The following is an 8404-nucleotide window of genomic DNA, read 5'->3' as shown; positions in this document are numbered from 1 at the left end:
ATCTTGGACTCATGCATATTCATTACAAATAGCCTCTAGCCCAATATGTGTTTACGCATAATCAATCTTTATTTCAGTCTTTATAGTGCAATACAACTACTAAAATAACAGAACAACAAGACACAATAATAAAGTTTAAATCATGTAACTCCTCAATTGAATATATTATAGGAAAGAATCGAGATTAATGAAATGAATATGAATATGCATCAGCAAAAAAAAAGACTCTCGCCAAAAAAAAAAAAATTACGTAATGAAATTGTCCCTGGTCACGTGTTTATTTTAGCTTCTAACGTTTCGGATTTGCAAGTGCTTGCTTTTGCGTACTTTTTTTACTCTTCCTGGTTTGTTTTCGAATCGTAAATGCATGTATTAAATTTCTTTGTGTTAAGTGTGCAGGTACTCGCTGGTGTAGTCGCGTGATGAAAATATCCGGAACACAGACTGCAAGACAAATGCTTCCAAATAGCAGAATATGTACTGCACTTGCTTATATTTAAAAAACAATTTTGGGTTATGATAAAACTGTAAATACTTAGATTGGTTCTTAATTAAGTTCGCACCAATAATGACAGCACATATTTTTCTCATTGCATTATTAAACATTTATAACATTATGCTAAAACAATATCCCTTAAAAAGAATATTTTATATGCGCTAGAAGGAACCTTTTGGTAAGCTAAATCTTGTAGGAATAAAGTGTTGAACATAATATTCTACGGTAAATGAGTCAGAATAAAATAAAACAAAAAACAAACATAGAATAAAACTTGACTCCTCTTTCAATATAAAAGATTACAAAGTATAGATCAACTTTATGCATCGAGGCGTGTCTGCACTTTTAGCTCATAACAATACTGCGGTAAACGCCGAGGATAACGGCTAAGTCACGCCTCACTTCACTTATTGACGTTGAATTATAGTAAAAGAATATACACCTTGAATTGAATAAACATTGTCATCCTCAGATAGGTGGCATTCATATTCATACAGGTATATGGAACTCCAACTATTATGCTTGCTTTCTTCATGTCATATTAAATTGCATTCTTACAAGGAGAATTTTAAAGCTTTACGCTTGGCCACAGTTTATTATGTACAATAAACATTAAAGGGTCAGTTTCTAAATAATCAAGCATGGACCCTTTAGTGAAATAAACAGGAAACCCATGACAAGGATGAAAATGTTGCAAGCTGGATTTGATCGAGAAAGGTTTTCAAGGTGTTGTAGTGAAGTCAAGGTGGAAATTCTTCGTGCTTACCTTGACAAAGGTAAATGTAGACTTTTTGGAAGCATTGAGCATAGCAAAGATAGTAAGAGCTACGCAACGCAAAGCAGAACAACAACAAATATAATCTATAATGAGTGTAGGAGAAATTTTAAAAGAAAAAAGTATCTTAGCGAGAATAAAACAAACCGACATACATAAATTTTATAACAATTTGTTCAGATGTCCACAGACTATTAGCAAGCAATAAAATGGCTGAAGAATTAGATCTAGACATGCTTGGACTGTATTATGCTAACATTTAAAGACATTTCATCAATGTAGATAACGATCATTTCAACAAAAGAAAATATTTAGAATTGCAGAAAATTGCAGTGCATATCACATGGAAGGAAGAGGATAACGCTTAGTAGAACTTTTTTATTGAGTTCAACTTCTTCTGACTTACAGTGTACATTATTTTTTGTTTGAAGCATAAGGAAATAATCACCTACTGAAGCAATGTTTCTAAACTGTTTTAATTAAGTTTTGGGATCAAATATATAGGTCTTGGAATTATAACCCTAAATGTTAATTTATGAATCTATTTTTTTTTGCTCCCGTTGATTCTCTTTGATTATGGGACAGATTACTTATTTTTGTTTGAGTGTAGCGAAGTGGGAATTATAGTATACGGACACAATTGTTTATCTTTCCAAATTTTACTAGTGACGGACAGTTGCCGTTAAGAAGATTATTCTTATGGTCAATAGCAGCTATAGTATATATGCATCTGAAATCATATATGTACTTAGAATTTTAAATGTATTTAGATTTAAATATGTATTCATAATAACAAGTGCAAGTGGAGCAGAAGAAAAACCAACAAAATTTAGAAATTTTGATAAAAGAGCAACATCAGTCTGCCGTCACATAAACTATAGCAAAGCCAAGGACCAAGACAACAGCATACTACTCCCATACCCATCAGTTTTTTATTGGACGGATTGTCGAAGACAATTCCGTCCAGTGGAACCACAATAATACATATACGAATTTCGGCTTAATCGATTTTTTGATAACCATCATATATTCACATTCCGCCGAAAGAAAATAGTTCTCAAATGGCACCATATAGAACAACTAAAATTACCACGCTTTACTGCGCGCTTTAATTGGATGCAGATGATTAGTGTAGTATAACACGAGCAGACGATGTGCCCGCTGATCAATAAACTAAGCACGCTTTAAGCCTGCAACATTTTCGTTTTTGTTGTGTTGAGCGACCTGTGGAGTTTCCACTTTTCTATTTTATGACAATGTTCTTTTCGCTGGATGACGGATTTTTCATCGAAGATTTTACATCAGTGGAATTCACAAATAAATTAGCTGTACTGAAAATTCAGAATTTAGGGGAAGTAAAAGCTCGGTTATTTGTACTTGTTACCACCACAAAGAAGTGAAATAGAATAATAGAACTTTGATAGATGCTTCTAATAATCAAAAGAAGTAAAACACTTTTCCAATGATTTATGATACTTGGAAATTTATTGAGAAAGGAATTTATTATATTGCCGAATAGAATATTTCTTAGCTCTCGGTAAATCTGTAAAGTTATTTTTATTTTCAAAGCAAAAACAGAATATTTCATGCTCAAATGATTTGGCTATTACTTTCTAATGGTTGGATTTATCGTCGCATCGACACATGATAGGTCATATTGCGACTTTCAAGCTTTAATGGTTCCGTAAGCCAGCTGGATGGTCTGATCATGATGGTCTGCATTGTTCATATTTAGTCATTAAATTCACAATGAACATATTAATTTGGCAAGGAAATGGTTTCACTGTTGTAAAAAAAAACGAAAAAAGACATTTACTAGTTGAACAGTCCCAACAGAAAAGGGACATTGCTGATCTCGGACCTGACAGAGTCAATACATTTCAGGACAATCCGTCCTCCAGTATTTACAATGCTTTGATTGCTTCTGTGGAGTTTTTAGCCTTTTAAATGTTACCCAGCCGAGTAACTGAGTATGCCACGATACGCGCATGGACGCCATCTTTTCAACCTTTGTCTGAAGTCTCCTTCTCTCCGCTTTCTCGCCAGACAGGAGTAGATGAAGATACTGTATATCATCAGTGTTCTGGGGATAGGTCGCTAAAGACGACGCCGCAGAAGAACAAAACCCAGCCAACAGAAGAAACAATGTATTAAACATTTCTACACTCAACAAAATTCCTAATCGGTCAGTTTATATTTGTTTTACTATTTTATTAATATGATGCATGTATTTACACGAAATTTCACATGCCGATATTTGAAAAGGTACCGCAGCTAATTATTAATTTATTTTTGGCGACTCACGGCTAAAGTAACCGCATTAGGCGTTCTGACTAATATTTGATATTTTGCACGTGCAGGGCATGTGCACAAACATGCACGTGTTCGTTTACACTTTTGGCATTACAGACAAAAGTCCTACTAGAAAAACACATATAACAGTGAAATTGACTCAAGAGCAACGCGATCTAGCTGTCGGAATGTTGCTAGCCGGGACACATTTACGACAAGTGTGTAATTATTTTTGCAATTTCAAAAGAATTTTGAAATAATCTGTTTGTAGTTGTTACTTTAATGGTTATTTCCATTTTCTTTTCTCTCAACAAGAGGGCCAAGATGGCCCTAGGTCGCTCGCCTCACCTGAGAAACATACTATAACAGTGTAAACATGTTTAACCTAGTGATTTCATGGAAACAAAATTTTTGAAAAATACAGCTTCTATCGCATACACAAGGTTTTTCTTTAATTTGACCTAGTGACCTACTTTTTGACCCCAGATGACCCATACTCAAACCAGGCCTAGATTTCATCAAGGCAATCATTCTGACTAAATTTCATGAAGATCAATGGAAAAATACAACCTCTATCGCATACATAAGTTTTTTTCTTTGATTTGACCAAGCGGCCTAGTTTGTGACCTCAGATGACCTATATTCAAACTCGGCCTAGATTTCATCAAGGCAATCATTCTGACCAAATTTCATGAAGCTCAATTGAAAAAAAAAACAGCCTCTATCGCATACACAAGGTTTTTCTTTGATTTGACCTAGTGACCTTGTTTTTAATCCCAGATAAACCATTTTCAAACTCAACCTAGATTTTATCAAGGTTATTATTCTGACAAAAATTCATGAATATCAATTGAAAAATACAGCCTCTATCGCTTACACAAGGTTTTTCTTTGATTTGACCTAGTGACCTAGTTTTTGACCCCAGATGACCCATTTACAAACTCGGCCTACATTTTATCAAGGTAATTATTTTGACTAACATTCATGAAGATCAGTTGAAAAATACAGCTTATATCGCATACACAAGGATTTACTTTGATTAGACCTAGTGACCTAGTTTTGACCCTAGATAACTCGTTTTCAAACTCGGCATTGATTTCATCAAGGTTATCATTCTGACCATAATTCATGAAGATCAATTGAAAAATACAGCCTCTATCGCATACACAAGGTTTTTCTTTGATTTGACCTAGTGAGCTAGTTTTTAACCCCAGATGACCCATTTTCGAACTCGGCCTAGATTTTATCAAGATAATCATTCTGACCATAATTCATGAAGATCAATTGAAAAAAACAGCCTCTATCGCATACACAAGGATTTTCTTTGATTTGACATAGTGACCTAGTTTTTGACCCCAGATGACCCATTTTCGAATTCGGCCTAGACTTTATCAAGGTTATCATTCTGACCAAATTTCATGAAGATCAGTTGAAAAATGCAGCCTTTATCGCATACACAAGCTAAATGTTGACAGATGACAGACGACGGACAACGGACATCAAGCGATCACAAAAACTCACCCGAGCATTGCTCAGGTGAGCTAAAAATCCATAAAGTGTGGATACTATCGAAGTGACTGCTGGTACAAACATATTGGCATAATAGTTTTGCAATAAATAACCAAAATATTGTGCAGAAGGGAGTAAACCATTGTAATGCTTTTGAAATATTGGAGAAAATCCTTTTTACGAATGTTCAATGTCATATTACCATTCGAAGTGTAGCTTCATGGAAATGAACATATTGAAAAAACTCACCCTTACTGTGGGCGAATAGCTTTAAATCTCCAATAGACGCCATTCATTATATTTACTTAAGATAAAAAATTTGATAGTACATTTGTACATGTAGATATCTTGTTTCTATTTTATACATTGATCGTAAATACTGCCTTTTATAACATGTACATCTAAAAATCCCTAGATTTGCACGATAGGTTATTCTCAGTTGCCTTGGTCCCAAGACATGAAATCAAATTGTGACTCGTGACGATCTAAAACATCTAAAACTTTATATTTCAAAAGAAGCTATTCAAGCAATCTTTCTTTATATTCTGTTTACACTTGTTCTTTGATCAAACCTATTTTACATGTTGTCTTAAGATCTTTAATGTACTCTCCTTGTCCACACCACATCGGAGACCATGTTGTCAGATGGATGTTTTAACTTTCTATTCTAAACTGTCGGATGTTTAGATATTCTGTGCAGAAATATCATGTAATTCGACTCGGCATAAATTGCATTGAAAGTTATTTTTAATCCAAGAAACGATTCCATATTTTATGGTTCAATGGGTATTATAGCCTAAGGGTGTGGTATATAGCATGTAATAGCACCAATAACCAAACGTTTTGAACCTCTATGTGCAGATCGTCTTAGCGTACCGTGTAAGGCTTTAATCACTGGGGTAAGATATCCTTAAGAGGAAGGGTACTGTTGTGCCTGTTCGTTTTCATTTTTCCTAATTTGTGCATTCCATTCATTCTGACCACAACCATCTACAATATCATTCAAAATATCTTTGCAATTGTGTACACTGTTCTTTCTTTCCATTCATGAGTTCTCAGCCATTGTACGTTTCACAGAAGTTTTCATCTTTATCTACATCTTAAAAAAATGCAATCGTTATTAACTCCATATTTTCTTTCGATTGTTCATTAGTAACTGTACTGTACTTAGTGGGGTTTTTTTCGGATTATTCTCTTCTTGTAAAATATGTATGCCAATCTGTCACAACATAGTTTCGTTTCTTCATTTATTTCCGCTTTATCTCTAATCACTATAGGTGTTACAGTAATTGTTTTTGCAGTGTTTACATTTTATATAATTTGTTGTTATGTTTTCTTTTGTCTGCTTATGTTATTGCAAATATTCAGTTTCATGCAGACATAATAACAGTATTATTGCATTTAACGCTTTTCTGTACTTTTCTCACATTAGAGTTACTAGAGTTTTCGTGCGCAAATAACAGTTTTTTAACCACGTAATACTTAGATTCTGATGCTGCCTAGAAATTCAATTCCTTTCATACATTTGGACACTGTTTATTCTCCTTAATCGTATCTTTTGTTACATAATAAGGATAGAATTCTTGAATCATTATGTTAGAGGACAATGTTAGTGTCAATAGTCAAGAACATTATCTTCATTATATTATATTATTAAGGGGAGTGGTAGTCTAGTGGATAAGATGCGGGTCGCTCAATCCAGAGGTCGTGGTTTCGAGCCCCACTGGTGTCACGACCATGACTTCTTATATGACACCAGTACTGGTTTTTCCAGGAAGCGGTGTCGAGAGTGGTTCCAATAAGCTTGAAGCTTTCACCACAATCGAACTAAAACTAAATTAGTGTAAATAGAATAAAGTTATTATAATTATTTTGATTGTTATTATTATTAATGATTACTCGTTTTTGTTTGAACATTATCTTTCCGAACAGCCTCTATACATAGCATACTTGAATAGAATTAAAGTAACACAAGCCAGTACCCGTTACACCAGGAGCGTTCATCTTTTTTAACTCATAGTGTCACTCTTTGTGATTTGATATTGATCTTTTCAGACATACATATATATACAACAACATAGTCGGCATTTTGATCTCTATCTTAAAGAATAATGAAGAATTTGTATTGCTTACTTCATATATGTTATCTGGTAAATTGTAGAAAAAATGTATGTAATTATTGAATGCGTTTCTATTGTATCGATGTCAAACAATTTGAGGAATATGAATGATTTAGGGATATACATCAATAAAATATGTAAGAAGATCCTTTGCAAGCAAAGAATGCAACTGAAAAGAATAGTACCATACTCGGTCTGACTGAGTCTGTTCATGAGAGGTAATGAAATATGTGCAACACCTCTCACGCTCCTAGCACCGTCTTAAGCGGAACTCACACGTGTTGAATAGACTCCATGATCCCAAAGGATCAGAAAATGTAACAACACTGAATCCAAGCACATACTTTGGAGAAACATATTTTATTCTTTTATAATTTTAACTGTAAATCATAAGTTATTATGTATCTATATCTATATATGTAAAGAATCTAGTGTATCATTTAATGTCATATCAACAAAGTCAATAATATTTAGTGAAAGCAATTATTTTACATTAGAATGTGTTCCAAGATTCCATGACAGGCAGAATTTTCTATGATTAATCCATAAAAAAAACCTGAAAAATTATTTTTCTGCAAACGTAACATGACGGCTATTTGCAAAACCATCCTCCTACCTCGACCCCTTTTGTCGAACGAGATTCTCCTAGATGCTCTAAGATTTTCAACTGTTATCGTGGAAAGCTTTTGACCGCGCCAGTTAAGAATAATAACTCTATTGTTTCATCTCTTATATTAAAAAAGATTGTTTTCTGGATTAAGAATAATGTCCTTTGGACGTTCTAACAAATGTTTACCATTTTCGTCATTTTCCAAGATTTTAAGAAGTATTCCCAGTAGACTATACATCTTTACCTGGACTTTCCATCAATGAGCCCTCCACCGCAGCACACAAACAGATTTCCATCTTTAAAGAATATTCCCCAACATGTCATACCGATTTTAAAACTTTGTTTCAATTCCATGGTACTTCCACAGCCACAAACTGAATAATTTGCTGACGGCAATTAAAATTTGAATTAATTTGACTTGCAAGCATTCATTTTCTTTCTAAACGAGCAAAATGATAAAGGAGATGCATTTAAACAAGTTTGTTACCTCTATATCAATACGAAGGGGACTTAATGAAATTGGGTAATGGAGTTATAAAACAAATATGCATCTTTTTATGGGAAAGATGTTAAGCGCACATATAAGAATTTGTTTAACATGC

The sequence above is a fragment of the Mercenaria mercenaria genome, chromosome 17 (assembly GCF_021730395.1).
Source record: "Mercenaria mercenaria strain notata chromosome 17, MADL_Memer_1, whole genome shotgun sequence".
NCBI classification, from domain to species: domain Eukaryota; kingdom Metazoa; phylum Mollusca; class Bivalvia; order Venerida; family Veneridae; genus Mercenaria; species Mercenaria mercenaria.
The sequence above is the reverse complement of the archived record's forward strand: the minus strand, read 5'-3'. Positions refer to the sequence as shown.